At 45.4% G+C, this 15575-nt stretch overlaps 1 protein-coding gene across 3 annotated transcripts in view; it reads right to left on the bottom strand.

Annotated features, from left to right (window-relative positions):
• The window catches only part of wdsub1 (WD repeat, sterile alpha motif and U-box domain containing 1), a 111015-nt gene extending 95726 nt beyond the window's left edge, over positions 1-15289 (bottom strand). Inside the window, exon 1 of one of the 3 annotated variants that reach the window (XM_070875594.1) lies at positions 15077-15289. The gene's annotated coding sequence lies outside the window, so the exon portion shown is untranslated. Of the gene's footprint in view, positions 1-14647 lie in introns of all 3 variants that reach the window. The other 2 variants (XM_070875592.1, XM_070875596.1) reach the window with 2 other exon arrangements.
• Between the last annotated feature and the right edge of the window lie 286 nt (positions 15290-15575).

Genomic DNA, 15575 nt, shown 5'->3' with positions numbered 1-15575 from the left:
AATCTTGCTATGTATCTTAGGCTTTAAAAAAAAGAGCAATAAAAACACACACAAAATATTCAAGAAAATTCACTTATGGTTTTCTTAGAATAATTGAGTCACACAACATACCATGAAATAAAAGCAGGACGTGACCAGTTCAGTCATAAGATTTGTTTCTACTACTGCGATGGGTCCCTCATAGCCTCTCTCTTAAGTCCAAGTGACGCAGTCTTGAATGCATATGGTGGACAACTGTTTTAGCCAATCATCATCAGATCTGGCTGGACCACATAAAGCACCATCAGATCCTGCTCTCTTCTACCAAAACTGCTCACTATTCCAGGATCATCCTGGAATGCAAAGATAATATCGGCTTCTTTACTCCACTTCAAACCATCTTCTTAAACCCCTCTCCCCTACCTCCTTCACCCGCACCTCCAACAATTCTGATGAGTTCATGGACTTCTTTAACATTAAGATTGAGACCATCCGTACAGTTGCCTCTGCAGCTTCCCTCCCTTCCCCTAGCCACCGAGCCAAACTTCCTCTAAGGTTCCCCCTGCCTTAGTCCTGAACTCGCATCTTTCTCCAGTTTCTCCCTAATCTCTCCTCATGCCCTCTCTGAGCTCATCTTGTCCACGAGACTCACCCCGTTCCCTCGACTCTATTCGCATTAAACTGCTGACTACCCTGCTTCCCTCCTGGCCTCCATGTTAGCTGATATTGTTAACAGTTCTCTGTCCTCAGGTACTGTTCCCCTGCTCTTCAAATCTGCCGTCATCACCCCTCTCCTCAAAAAACAACCCTTGACCTCCTCTGTCTTTGAAAACTACCACCCCAGCTACAATCTCCCTTTCCTCTCCAAAGTTCTTGAACGTGTTGTCGCCTCCAAAATCCGTGCCCATTTTTCCCGGAACTCCATGTTTGAATCCCTCCACACATGTTTTCGCCCCTGGAAGCTTCTTAAAACCTACCTCTTTGACCAAGAGGGCTTTAAACTAAATAATGGGGGGGGGGGGGGGGGCGGGGGGAAAGAGAGGGTTCAGGTTAGTGAAATTGTAAAAAATCAAAGAGAAAGGAAAAGGCAATAGAGCAGGGTAGCGAAGAGGGACATGATAACCAGAATGTGACAGAAAGGGGCAGAATGTACAAAAATAAGAGGGTATCAGAAAGTGGGGTCAGAGCAGGGAAAAATGGTAAAAAAATAAAATTAAAAGTTCTTTATCTGAATGCACGCAGCATTCATAACAAGATAGATGAGTTGACGGCACAAATAGATACAAATGGGTATGATTTGATAGCCATTACAGAGACGTGGTTACAAGGTGACCAAGGCTGGGAACTGAATATTCATGGGTACTTGAAAATTCCGAAGGATAGACAGAAGGGAAAAGGAGGTGGGGTAGCTCTGTAAATAAAAGATGAACTCAGTGCAGTCGTGAGAAATGATATTGGCTCAGAAGATCAAGATGTAAACTCGGTTTGGGTGGAGATAAGAAATAATAAGGGGAAAAAGTCACTGGTGGACATAGTCTATAGGGCACCTATTATTAGCTACACTGTTGGACGGAGTATCAATCAAGAAATAATGGAGGCTTGTAAGAAAGGTATGGCAATAATCATGGGCGACTGAAATCTTCATATTGATTGGACGAAACAAATTGGCCAGGGTAGCCTTGCGTAAGAGTTCATAGAGTGTACCGGGGATGGTTTCCTTGAACAGTACGTTGCGGAACCAACCAGGGAGCAGGCTATCCTGGATCTGGTAGTGTAATGAGACAGGATTAGTAAATGATCACACAGTAAAGGATCCTCTAGGAAAGAGTTAATCATAGCATAGTTGAATTTCAAATTCAGTTGGGAGGGTGAGAAAGTTGGATCTCAAACCAGTGCCCTGATCTTAAATAAAGGCGATTACAAAGGTATGAAGACAGAGTTCACTATAGTGAAAATAGATTAAAGTGTAAGACGGTAGATAAGCAGTGGCAGACATTTAAGGAAATACTTCATAACTTTCAACATAAATTTATTCCAGTGAGAAGAAAAGACTTTAAGAGAAGGGAATACCATCCGTAGTTAACTAAGGATGTAAAGGATGGTATCAAACTGAAAACAATGGCATACAAAGTGGCCAAGATTAGTGGGAGGACAGAGAATTGGGACATTTTTAAAAACCAGCAAAGGAGCAGTAAAAAAATAGAGAGGGAAGATAGATTATCAGAGTAAACAAACAAGAAATATAAAAATAGATAGTAAGACCTTCTACAGGTATATAAAAAGGAAGAGTACCTAAAGTATACATTGATCCCTTAGAGGATGAGACTGGGGAATTAATAATGGGGGACAGGGAACTGGCAGACTTTGAACAAATATTTTGTATTGGTCTTCACACTTAAAACAATCACTATTACTAAAGAAAAAGTACTTAGTAAAATAATGGGACTAAAGGTGGACAAGTCCTCTGGACCTGATGGCTTGAATCCCAGAGTCTTAAAAGAAGTGGCTGCAGAGATAGTTGATGCATTGGTTGCAACCTACCAAAGTTCCCTGGATTCTGGAGAGGTCCCAGCGGATTGGAAAACCGCAAATGTAACACCCCTATTTGAAAAAGGAGGCAGACAAAAAGCAGGAAACTATAGACCAGTTAGCGTAACATGTGTCGTTGGGAAAATGCTGGAGTCCATTATTAAGGAAGCAGTAGCAGGACATTTGGAAAAGCATAATTTAGTAAAGCAGAGTCAGCATGGTTTTGTGAACGGGAAATCATGTTTGACAAATTTGCTGGAGTTCCTTGAGGATGTAACGATCAGGGTGGATAAAGGGGAACCAGTGGATGTGGTGTATTTGGATTTCCAGAAGGCATTCGATAAGGTACCATAGAAAAGGTTACTGCACAAGATAAAAGCTCATGGGGTTGGGGGTAATATATTAGCATGGATAGCGGATTGGCTAACTAACAGAAAACAGAGAGTCGGGATAAATAGGTAATTTTCCAGTTGGCAAACGGTAACTAGTAGGGTGCCGCAGGGATACGTGCTGGGGCCTCAACTATTTATAATCTATATTATATGACTTGGATGAAGGAACAGAGTGTAATGTAGCCAAGTTTGCTGATAATACAAAGATGGGTGGGAAAGCAAGTTGCGAAGAGGACACAAAGAATCTGCAAACGGATATAGACAGGCTAAGTGAGTGGGCAAACATTTGGCAAATGGAGTATAATGTGGGAAAGTGTGAGCTTATCTATTTTGGCAGGAAAAATAAAAAAGCAAATTATTATTTAAATGGAGAGATTACAAAATGCTGCAGTACAGAGGGACCTGGGGCTCCTTGTGCATGAAACACAAAACGTTAGTATGCAGGAACAGCAAGTAATCAGGAAGGCAAATGGAATGTTGGCCTTTATTGCAAGGGGGATAGAGTATACAAGCAGAGAAGTCCTGCTGGAACTGTACAGGGTATTGGAAAAACCACACCTAGAGTACTGCATACAGTTTTGGTCTCCTTATTTAAGGAGGTATATACTTGCATTGGAGGCAGTTCAGAGAAGGTTCACTAGGTTGATTCCTGAGATGAGGGGGCTGACTTATGAAGAAAGGTTGAGTAGGTTGGGCTTATACTCATTGGAGTTTAGAAGAACGAGAGGAGATCCTATTAAAACATATAAGATACTGAGGGGGCTCGGCAAGGTAGATGCAGAGAGGATGTTTCCACTCGTGGGGGAATCTAGAACTAGGGGGCATAGTTTAGGAATAAGGGGTCGCCCATTTAGAACTGAGATGAGGAGGAATTTCTTCTCTCAGAGGGTCGTAAATCTGTGGAATTCTCTGCCCCAGAGAGCTGTGGAGGCTGGGTCATTGAATATATTTAAGGTGGAGATAGACAGATTTTTGAAAGATACAGGAGTAAAGGGTTATGGGGAGCGGGCAAAGAAGTGGAGCTGAGCCTAAGATCAGATCAGCCATGATATTATGGAATGGCGAAGCAGGCTCGAGGGGCCGAATGGCCTACTCGTGCTCCTATTTCCTATGTTCCTAAGCTTTTGGCCATCTGCCCTAATATCTCTTTATGTGGCTCGGTGGCAAAATCTGTTTGATAACGCTCTAGTGAAGTACCAAGGGACATTTTACTATGTTAAAGTCGCCATATAAATGCAAGTTGTTACTGTTATAAATCAATGGCTCTGATAATACACCATGTTACATGGCATAATACTGTTACTGAAATTAGTTTGGCCAGTATCAGTCTAATTCTTAAACACAACACACAATTGGCCATAATTCAATTTAAGATTGGCCCCAGAAAGAGCATAAAATTGACTTAAAATTAATAGAAAATTCAGTGTTGCATCAAAGAGTAATCTGGCTCAATACCAGTCAGGATACAGGGGGGCTTTAATCTGCATTTGGCCAATATTATGACTGTCTTTTAATTGGTTAAGACACAACTGGGTCGAACATAGGAAACAAGCTTGCCATTCTTAAGTCTTGTCACAAATCATCAGGATTGCAGTTAAGCATAGTGTCCAAGTATGAAAATGTCACACAGCCACAATATAGGCAACTTTTCCCCCCTCAAATTTCAATAAAGTGCAAGTGTGAATGTAAGAAGTGTTTATATTATGTCCACTTAGAAACACAGAAACATAGAAAATAGGTGCAGGAGTAGGCCATTCGGCCCTTCTAGCCTGCACCGCCATTCAATGAGTTCATGGCTGAACATGCAACTTCAGTACCCCATTCCTGCTTTCTCGCCATACCCCTTGATCCCCCTAGTAGTAAGGACTTCATCTAACTCCTTTTTGAATATATTTAATGAATTGGCCTCAACAACTTTCTGTGGTAGAGAATTCCACAGGTTCACCACTCTCTGGGTGAAGAAGTTTCTCCTCATCTCGGTCCTAAATAGCTTACCCCTTATCCTTAGACTGTGACCCCTGGTTCTGGACTTCCCCAACATTGGGAACATTCTTCCTGCATCTAACCTGTCTGAACCCATCAGAATTTTAAACGTTCCTCTCATTCTTCTGAACTCCAGTGAATACAAGCCCAGTTGATCCAGTCTTTCTTGATAGATCAGTCCCGCCATTCCGGGAATCAGTCTGGTGAACCTGCGCTGCACTCCCTCAATAGCAAGAATGTCCTTCCTCAAGTTAGGAGACCAAAACTGCACACAATACTCCAGGTGTGGCCTCACCAAGGCCCTGTACAACTGTAGCAACACCTCCCTGCCCCTGTACTCAAATCCCCTCGCTATGAAGGCAACATGCCATTTGCTTTCTTAACCGCCTGCTGTACCTGCATGCCAACCTTCAATGACTGATGTACCATGACACCCAGGTCTCGTTGCACCTCCCCTTTTCCTAATCTGTCACCATTCAGATAATAGTCTATCTCTGTTTTTACCACCAAAGTGGATTACCTCACATTACCACAATGCTGAGAATGACGTGAGTATCACGTGTAGCGAGTTGGTCTTACCGCAGGAGAAGGGTCCACAGCCAGCGAGGGAATGGAAGACCAGCAGGAAGAGTAGTGCAAGGAAGGTAGTGCAGGGGTCCCCTGTGGTCATCCCACTGCAAAACAGATACACAGCTTTGAGTGCTGTTGAGGGGGATGACTCATCAGGAGAGGGCAGCAGCAGCCAAGTTCATGGCACCGTGGCTGGCTCTGTTGCACAGGAGGGCAGGAAAAAGAGTGGGCGAGCGATAGTGATAGGGGATTCAATTGTAAGGGGAATAGATAGGCGTTTCTGCGGCCGCAACCGAGACTCCAGGATGGTATGTTGCCTCCCTGGTGCAAGGGTCAAGGATGTCTCGGAGCGGGTGCAGGACATTCTAAAAAGGGAGGGAGAACAGCCAGTTGTCGTGGTGCACGTTGGTACCAATGACATAGGTAAAAAAAGGGATGAGTTCCTACGAAATGAATTTAAGGAGCTAGGAGCTAAATTAAAAAGTAGGACCTCAAAAGTAGTAATCTCGGGATTGCTACCAGTGCCACGTGCTAGTCAGAGTAGGAATCGCAGGATAGCTCAGATGAATACGTGGCTTGAGCAATTGTGCAGCAGGGAGGGATTCAAATTCCTGGGGCATTGGAACCGGTTCTGGGGGAGGTGGGACCAGTACAATCCGGACGGTCTGCACCTGGGCAGAATCGGAACCAATGTCCTCGGGGGAGTGTTTGCTAGTGCTGTTGGGGAGGAGTTAAACTAATATGGCAGGGGGCTGGGAACCAATGCAGGGAGATAGAGGGAAACAAAAAGGAGGCAAAAACAAAAGACAGAAAGGAGATGAGGAAAAGTGGAGGGCAGAGAAACCCAAGGCAAAGAACAAAAAGGGCCATTGTACAGCAAAATTCTAAAAGGACAGAGGGTGTTAAAAAAACAAGCCTAAAGGCTTTGTGTCTTAATGCAAGGAGTATCCGCAATAAGGTGGATGAATTAACTGTGCAAATAGATGTTAACAAATATGATGTGATTGGGATTACGGAGACGTGGCTCCAGGATGATCAGGGCTGGGAACTCAACATCTAGGGGTATTCAACATTCAGGAAGGATAGAATAAAAGGAAAAGGAGGTGGGGTAGCATTGCTGGTTAAGGAGGAGATTAAGGCAATAGTTAGGAAGGACATTAGCTTGGATGATGTGGAATCTATATGGGTAGAGCTGCAGAACACCAAAGGGCAAAAAACGTTAGTGGGAGTTGTGTACAGACCTCCAAACAGTAGTAGTGATGTTGGGGAGGGCATCAAACAGGAAATTAGGGGTGCGTGCAATAAAGGTGCAGCAGTTATAATGGGTGACTTTAATATGCACATAGATTGGGCTAACCAAACTGGAAGCAATACGGTGGAGGAGGATTTCCTGGAGTGCATAAGGGATGGTTTTTTACACCAATATGTCGAGGAACCAACTCGGGGGGAGGCCATCTTAGACTGGGTGTTATGTAATGAGAGGATTAATTAGCAATCTCGTTGTGCGAGGCCCCTTGGGGAAGAGTGACCATAATATGATGGAATTCTGCATTGGGATGGAGAATGAAACAGTTAATTCAGAGACCATGGTCCAGAACTTAAAGAAGGCTAACTTTGAAGGTATGAGGCGTGAATTGGCTGGAATGATTGGCGAATGATACTTAAGGGGTTGACTGTGGATGGGCAATGGCAGACATTTAGAGACCGCATGGATGAACTACAACAATTGTACATTCCTGTCTGGAGTAAAAATAAAAAAGGGAAGGTGGCTCAACCGTGGCTATCAAGGGAAATCAGGGATAGTATTAAAGCCAAGGAAGTGGCATACAAATTGGCCAGAAATAGCAGCGAACCTGGGGACTGGGAGAAATTTAGAACTCAGCAGAGGAGGACAAAGGGTTTGATTAGGGCAGGGAAAATGGAGTATGAGAAGAAGCTTGCAGGGAACATTAAGACGGATTGCAAAAGTTTCTATAGATATGTAAAGAGAAAAAGGTTAGTAAAGACAAACGTAGGTCCCCTGCAGTCAGAATCAGGGGAAGTCATAACGGGGAACAAAGAAATGGCGGACCAATTGAACAAGTACTTTGGTTCGGTATTCACGAAGGAGGACACGAACAACCTTTCGGTTATAAAAGGGGTCGGGGGGTCTAGTAAGGAGGAGGAACTGAGGGAAATCCTTATTAGCCGGGAAATTGTGTTGGGGAAATTGATGGGATTGAAGGCCGATAAATCCCCAGGGCCTGATGGACTGCATCCCAGAGTACTTAAGGAGGTGGCCTTGGAAATAGTGGATGCGTTGACAGTCATTTTCCAACATTCCATTGACTCTGGATCAGTTCCTATGGAGTGGAGGGTAGCCAATGTAACCCCACTTTTTAAAAAAGGAGGGAGAGAGAAAACAGGGAATTATAGACCGGTCAGCCTGACATCGGTAGTGGGTATAATGATGGAATCAATTATTAAGGATGTCATAGCAGTGCATTTGGAAAGAGGTGACATGATAGGTCCAAGTCAGCATGGATTTGTGAAAGGGAAATCATGCTTGACAAATCTTCTGGAATTTTTTGAGGATGTTTCCAGTAGAGTGGATAAGGGAGAACCAGTTGATGTGGTATATTTGGACTTTCAGAAGGCGTTCGACAAGGTCCCACACAAGAGATTGATGTGCAAAGTTAGAGCACATGGGATTGGGGGTAGTGTACTGACATGGATTGAGAACTGGTTGTCAGACAGGAAGCAAAGAGTAGGAGTAAATGGGTACTTTTCAGAATGGCAGGCAGTGATTAGTGGGGTACCGCAAGGTTCTGTGCTGGGGCCCCAGCTGTTTACACTGTACATTAATGATTTAGATGAGGGGATTAAATGTAGTATCTCCAAATTTGCGCATGACACTAAGTTGGGTGGCAGTGTGAGCTGCGAGGAGGATGCAGTGAGGCTGCAGAGCGACTTGGATAGGTTAGGTGAGTGGGCAAATGCATTGCAGATGAAGTATAATGTGGATAAATGTGAGGTTATCCCCTTTGGTGGTAAAAACAGAGAGACAGACTATTATCTGAATGGTGACAGATTAGGAAAAGGGGAGGTGCAAAGAGACCTGGGTGTCATGGTACATCAGTCATTGATGTTGGCATGCAGGTGCAGCAGGCGATTAAGAAAGCAAATGGCATGTTGGCCTTCATAGCAAGGGGATTTGAGTACAGGGGCAGGGAGGTGTTGCTACAGTTGTACAGGGCATTGGTGAGGCCACACCTGGAGTATTGTGTACAGTTTTGGTCTCCAAAATGAGGAAGCACATTCTTGCTATTGAGGGAGTGCAGCGAAGGTTCACCAGACTGATTCCCGGGATGGCGGGACTGACCCATCAAGAAAGACTGGATCAACTGGGCTTGTATTCACTGGAGTTCAGAAGAATGAGAGGGGACCTCATAGAAACATTTAAAATTCTGACGGGGTTAGACAGGTTAGATGCAGGAAGAATGTTCCCAATGTTGGGGAAGTCCAGAACCAGAGGTCACAGTCTAAGGATAAGGGGTAAGCCATTTAGGACCGAGATGCGGAGGAACTTCTTCACCCAGAGAGTGGTGAACCTGTGGAATTCTCTACCACAGAAAGTTGTTGAGGCCAATTCACTAAATATATTCAAAAAGGAGTTAGATGAGGTCCTTACTACTAGGGGGATCAAGGGGTATGGCGAGAAAGCAGGAATGGGGTACTGAAGTTGAATGTTCAGCCATGAACTCATTGAATGGCGGTGCAGGCTCGAAGGGCCGAATGGCCTACTCCTGCACCTATTTTCTATGTTTCTATCCACATTATACTTCATTTGCCATGCATTTGCCCACTCACCTAACCTATCCAAGTCACTCTGCAGCCTCATGGCATCCTCCTCGCACCTCACATTGCCACCTAACTTAGTGTCATCTGCAAATTTGGAGATACTACATTTAATCCCCTTGTCTAAATCATTAATGTACAGTGTAAACAGCTGGGGCCCCAGCACAGAACCTTGCGGTACCCCACTAGTCACTGCCTGCCATTCTGAAAAGTACCCATTTACTCCTACTCTTTGCTTCCTGTCTGACAACCAGTTCTCAATCCATGTCAGCACACTACCCCCAATCCCATGTGCTTTAACTTTGCACATTAATCTCTTGTGTGGGACCTTGTCGAAATCCTTCTGAAAGTCCAACTATACCACATCAACTGGTTCTCCCTTGTCCACTCTACTGGAAACATCCTCAAAAAATTCCAGAAGATTTGTCAAACATGATTTCCCTTTCACAAATCCATGCTGACTTGGACCTATCATGTCACCTCTTTCCAAATGCGCTGCTATGACATCCTTAATAATTGATTCCATCATTTTACCCACTACTGAGGTCAGGCTGACCGGTTTATAATTCCCTGTTTTCTCTCTCCCTCCTTTTTTAAAAAGTGGGGTTACATTGGCTACCCTCCACTCGATAGGAACTGATCCAGAGTCAATGGAATGTTGGAAAATGACTGTCAATGTATCCGCTATTTCCAAGGCCACCTCCTTAAGTACTCTGGGATGCAGTCCATCAGGCCCTGGGGATTTATCGGCCTTCAATCCCATCAATTTCCCCAACACAATTTCCCGACGAATAATGATTTCCCTCAGTTCCTCCTCCTTACTAGACCCTCTGACCCCTTTTATATCCGGAAGGTTGTTTGTGTCCTCCTTAGTGAATACCGAACCAAAGTACTTGTTCAATTGGTCTGCCATTTCTTTGTTCCCCGTTATGACTGCCCCTGATTCTCACTGCAGGGGACCTACGTTTGTCTTTACTAAACTTTTTCTCTTTACATATCTATAGAAACTTTTGCAATCCGTCTTAATGTTCCCTGCAAGCTTCTTCTCGTACACTATTTTCCCTGCCCTAATCAAACTCTTTGTCCTCCTCTGCTGAGTTCTAAATTTCTCCCAGTCCCCGAGTTCACTGCTATTTCTGGCCAATTTGTATGCCACTTCCTTGGCTTTAATACTATCCCTGATTTCCCTTGATAGCCACGGTTGAGCCACCTTCCCTTTTTTATTTTTACGCCAGACAGGAATGTACAATTGTTGTAGTTCATCCATGCGGTCTCTAAATGTCTGCCATTCACCATCCACAGTCAACCCCTTAAGTATCATTCGCCAACCTATCCTAGCCAATTCACGCCTCATACCTTCAAAGTTACCCTTCTTTAAGTTCTGGACCATGGTCTCTGAATTAACTGTTTCATTCTCCATCCTAATGCAGAATTCCACCATATTATGGTCACTCTTCGCCAAGGGGCCTCGCACAACAAGATTGCTAATTAAGCCTCTCTCATTACACAACACCTAGTCTAAGATGGCCTCCCCCCTAGTTGGTTCCTCGACATATTGGTCTAGAAAACCATCCCTTATGCACTCCAGGAAATCCTCCTCCACCGTATTGCTTCCAGTTTGGCTCGCCCAATCTATGTGCATATTAAAGTCACCCATTATAACTGCTGCACCTTTATCGCATGCACCCCTAATTTCCTGTTTGATGCCCTCCCCAACATCACTACTACTGTTTGGAGGTCTGTACACAACTCCCACTAACGTTTTTTGCCCTTTGGTGTTCTGCAGCTCTATCCATATAGATTCCACATCATCCAAGCTAACGTCCTTCCTAACTATTGCATTAATCTCTTCTTTAACCAGCAATGCTACCACACCTCCTTTTCCTTTTATTCTATCCTTCCTGAATGTTGAATACCCCTGGATGTTGAGTTCCCAGCCCTGATCATCCTGGAACCACGTCTCTGTAATCCCAATCACATCATATTGGTTAACATCTATTTTACAGTTAATTCATCCACCTTATTACGGATACTCCTTGCATTAAGACACAAAGCCTTCAGGCTTGTTTTTTTAACACCCTTTGTCCTTTTAGAATTTTGCTGTACAGTGGCCCTTTTTGTTCTTTGCCTTGTGTTTCTCTGCCCTCCACTTTTCCTCATTTCCTTTCTGTCTTTTGCTTTTGTCTCCTTTTTGTTTCCCTCTGTCTCCCTGCATTGGTTCCCATCCCCCTGCCATATTAGTTTAACTCCTCCCCAACAGCACTAGCAAACACTCACCACGCTTTTTCTCCCAGCTGGAGCTGCACAAGCTCGCCTTTTATAGGCCTCACCACGTTGCTCCCCCCTCTCGCCGACTGCCGCTGCCTGTGGAACACCCGCTGGGCCTTTGTAGGCCTCACCACGCTGCTCCAGTCTCTCGCCGACTGCCGCTGCCTGTGGAACACCCGCTGGGCCTTTGTAGGCCTCACCACGCTGCTCCCGCCTCTCGCCGACTGCCGCTGCCTGTGGAACACCCACAGGGCCTTTTATAGGCCTCACCACGCTGCTCCCGCCTCTCGCCGACTGCCGCTGCCTGTGGAACACCCGCTGGGCCTTTTATAGGCCTCACCACGCTGCTCCCGCCTCTCGCCGACTGCCGCTGCCTGTGGAACACCCGCTGGGCCTTTTATAGGCCTCACCACGCTGCTCCCACCTCTCGCCGACTGCCGCTGCCTGTGGAACACCCGCTGGGCCTATTATAGGCCTCACCACGCTGCTCCCGCCTCTCGCCGACTGCCGCTGCCTGTGCAACACCCGCTGGACCTTTTATAGGCCTCACCACGCTGCTCCCGTCTCTCGCCGACTGCCGCTGCCTGTGGAACACCCGCTGGGCCTTTTATAGGCCTCACCATGCTGCTCCTGCCTCTCGCCGACTGCCGCTGCCTGTGCAACACCCGCTGGGCCTTTTATAGGCCTCACCACGCTGTTCCCGTCTCTCGCCGACTGCCGCTGCCTGTGGAACACCCGCTGGGCCTTTTATAGGCCTCACCACGCTGATCCCGCCTCTCGCCGAATGCCGCTGCCTGTGGAACACCCGCTGGGCCTTTTATAGGCCTCACCATGCTGCTCCCGTCTCATGCCGCTGCCTGTGCAACACCCGCTGGGCCTTTTATAGGCCTCACCACGCTGCTCCCGTCTCTCGCCGACTGCCGCTGCCTGTGGAACACCCGCTGGGCCTTTTATAGGCCTCACCACGCTGCTCCCGCTACTCGCCGAATGCCACTGCCTGTGGAACACCCGCTGGGCCTTTTATAGGCCTCATCACACTTGAAAGAAGAAAACATCCAGTAGCATCAACTTGATTCTCCACTACAAACCAAGTGCTGATCATTACAGATCTGTCACTGGCGATGGGACTAAAAGTGGGGGTAATTTGAGTTTAAAATCAAGACTATCACACAAGAACTATTTTGCACAAAAATCGGTTTGTGCGATTTATGTTGAAATGTACTGGTACTAATAATCCTATTATATAGAAACAAAAAGAATACCTTGTATTTATATAGTGCCTTTAACGTAGTGAAACGTCCCAAGGCACTTCACAGGAGTATTAGGATATAAAAAAATTGACACCAAGCTGCAAAAGGAGAAATTAGGGCAGGTGACCAAAAGCCTGGTCAAAGAGGTAGTTTTAAAGAGCGTCTTGAAGGAGGAAAGAGAAAACAAGTGGCGGAGAGGTTTAGGCAAGGAATTCCAGAGCCTAGGCAACAAAAGGCACAGCCACCAATGTTTGAGCTATTGTAATCAGGGATGCTCAAGAAACAAAATACAGTATAATGTTCAAAAGTATTAGCAGCTGGAAGTATTGGAGGTTGCATATCTGAATCCCTAGACTACTGAGTTGCCAATTTTGCTCATGCTACTGCCGGGTTGCGCATTGAAAAAAAGACTTGCATTTACATTGCGCCTTTCACAACCACCGCACATTCAAAAGCGCTTTACAGCCAATGAAGTATTTTTTAAAAGAAGTGTAGTCACTGTTGTAATGTAGCAAACATGGCAGTCGATTTGCACACAGCCAGCTCCCACAAACAGCAATGTAATAATGGCCAGATAATCTGTTTTAGTAGTGTTGATTGAGGGAAATATAGTTGCTAGGACACTGGGGATAACTCCCCTGCTCTTCTTCGAAATAGTGCCATTGGATCTTTTATGTCCCCCGGAGAGGACAGACAGGGCATCGATTCAACATCAGATCCAGAAGACGGCATTCTGACAGTGCAGTATTCCCTCAAAACTGCACTGGCGTGTCAGCCAGATTTGTGTGCTCAAGTCCCTGAAGTGGGACTTGAACCCACAACCTTCTGACTCAGAGGCGATATTGCTACCAACTGGCTGAGAAAGGTGCCTGTCCACATGAATTGTGGGAGGGCAAGATGACGCAATCTTTGGCCTGGAATTTGTTGTGGGTAAAAACAGTGAACACTGTTATTTCACCGTTATTACCTCTTTAAAACTGACCGCAACTTTAGGATTTAGTGCCTGTGCATCTAAATGCAGAAATCCTGAAATTGCGGTCTGTCATTCACTGATTCGACGCTGGCTGTGCTGTGCCCCCTCTCCCCTTCATAGCTGGCAATTAGTGTAATCAATGAAACTAAAGAAAACTTGGGCTTTTCTGTGGTAAAATCGGTGTTAAATACTCCATTAAAAGTTAAAGCCTTTTGTATTAGGTATAATTAGGGTTTTAATGGCATATTGACTGCTAAACAAAAGTTTTGTGGAATGTCAAATTTCTCCATTAATGAAAAAAAATTTAAGAAACTTTAATAAAATTCTATTTTTTTTTAAAGTTTGTTTATATTTATTTCACCTTTGTCCTATGTAAGAGCCCCAATCTTTGTTTTGCTCTCTAACATTTTTTAAGTTTAAAAACTTAAATTTCTTGGTCTGAGAATTCTGCACTATGATTGGCTGCTTAGACAGCTTGTTGACACCACAGCAGCATCTCATTAGGGATTCCCCACAACACTGCACTTGAATCTCGAAAAAGACAAACATCTCGCCACTTTTTTCGGGGCCAGCGACATTTGCTTCGTCGCTGACCGCAAATTCCGGGGCATCATCTCCAACGCATTCATCACCTTTTAGTTGGCTTAGTATTGCAGAGACCTGGTGGAAGGTAACCGCCCGATCTCTAACCCACAGGAAGCGTAGGTGCAGTGTGTGTGGAGGAACAACATAGGGCTATAATCTAAATGAAGATTTAAGAACTTGTTATTCCTTGTTTTGCTACTGCATTGCATACTTCCCAGTTCATATCCTGTTTTCATGACTATAAATTAGCTCTCGCGGTAGTTTGAAATTGAGTGGCTCACCGTTTCCACCGGAGCGGCTCTGGGAATGCTCCTCATCAGAGAGAGGGAGACCAACATCTGGAATGTTCGTGCCAGAACGAAAGTTAACTTCTTTTAAAATCAGAGCTTTCGCAGAACCAATAAAACGTTCCTGCCCATTAACTGGTGCACGCTCGGTACAGGTGGTGTGCAAAATAAAAACAAAGCCGCTGCCAGCAGGCCGGCCTCACTCGCTCGCTCTTTTCCCCTCGCAATGCCGGCTCAGGGCGCTCGGCTCCGGCTCACGGCGCTCGGCTCCGGCTCACATCGGGGGCGGGGGCAGTCACAGCGGCCTTTCAGCAAACATCAAACTGCACAACGCCATCAGCGGCTCGAACGCCGTCTTCGTAAATCGGCTCCGTTAGATTACAACTAACAGAGGCGGGGAAACGCAACCGGCAAACTACTTACAAAATGTCTGTCAACCACGGCCTCGCAACGGGAGCGGACGTAAATGGTCAGCGTCGATCCGCCCTGCGTGGTCACGCCTTCGACCAGCTCCACGGAAACCGTCTGCGTCCGCAGGTCACTTGAGGTGCGCGCTAATTTCTGCTTACAGTGCAGTCGCCTGGGAAGAGAAGTTTAGGAATTATGTTTTTTTTAATCACATCACTAGTGTCATGTATTCAACTGTCATTGTAATCCATGTATAAACTGACCTAAGTTGTACACCGTGAGAACACTGACCACTAGGTGGTGAACTGGTGGGAGACACTCCTAACCTGGACTTTCAGGCATAAAAAGGGGAAGCTCCACCCATCTTCTTCACTTCAGTGCTAGCTAATAAAGGTTACTAATCACAGAGTGACCTTCTCTCTAGTTTGTGCCTCATGTGCATTTATACTATATAGTAAGGACATATCATTGGCGACGAGAAACTGGGATTTAAACCACGCGAGCATGGCCACTA

This window comes from Pristiophorus japonicus, chromosome 3, assembly GCF_044704955.1.
Source record: "Pristiophorus japonicus isolate sPriJap1 chromosome 3, sPriJap1.hap1, whole genome shotgun sequence".
NCBI lineage: Eukaryota > Metazoa > Chordata > Chondrichthyes > Pristiophoridae > Pristiophorus > Pristiophorus japonicus.
This window is presented reverse-complemented; position numbering and strand designations above follow the sequence as displayed.